The following is an 842-nucleotide window of genomic DNA, read 5'->3' as shown; positions in this document are numbered from 1 at the left end:
TGTGATTATGGTTATTATTCATTGTCACTGTTACTTTGTATTTGTCTGCTGTGAATGTTCAGGTGCCATCATGGCATGTCTGGGAAAGGTCGAAGGATGACTTTCAGGAGTGGGCTCCAGGGACTGAACTCGGGTCTAAGTCATCTTTCTAGCTCCATTTTTACTTAAATATACTCTGTGGTACGTTTGTTCTGCTTTGTGGCAGTTATCTGGAACTATTCTTGTTTATGCTTTTTGATTCCCAAGCATCCATTTCCCTGTATTCTTCAGTTCTTACATTTGGAATTATATCTGTGCTACTCAGAGTTATTCTTACCCTTACTTTACTTTTTTAAAGCTAAGCCCTCCAGCCTTAGCACTGACATCAGTGTCTTATCAACCTTTGGTGACCTATGAACCTTCAGTCACCTATATCCAAGATGATTTTGCGCAGCTCTTTGAGGATGGGAGTTGTATACGATGTACCAGAGGCAGGTTTCTTCATCTGTATGTAACTGACTCACATGCTGTGTGAAATTAAAGCACTGTGTTGGTTTAGTTTTATTCATCAAATTTATGGAGGGCTGCTTGGCCCTGGGGTGCATGGATAAATTACGGTTTCCTGGTCAATACAGGGAATGGAGGCTTGTAGAAAAGTTCACGGGAAGCTAAGGGTGTGCAGGGTTCTTCTGGGCTATATCTCTTTAGCAGTGAGTCGGGAGACTGCAAGCATAAAGGCTTCCAAAGGGAAGGAATACTTTTTTTTTATTAGATATTTTCTTTATTCACATGTCACATGATTTCTCCTTTCCCAGTTTCCCCTCCAAAAAACAAACAAACAAACAAACAAAAACAACAAGAAC

Source organism: Mastomys coucha, unplaced genomic scaffold (genome assembly GCF_008632895.1).
Source record: "Mastomys coucha isolate ucsf_1 unplaced genomic scaffold, UCSF_Mcou_1 pScaffold13, whole genome shotgun sequence".
NCBI lineage: Eukaryota > Metazoa > Chordata > Mammalia > Rodentia > Muridae > Mastomys > Mastomys coucha.
This window is presented reverse-complemented; position numbering follows the sequence as displayed.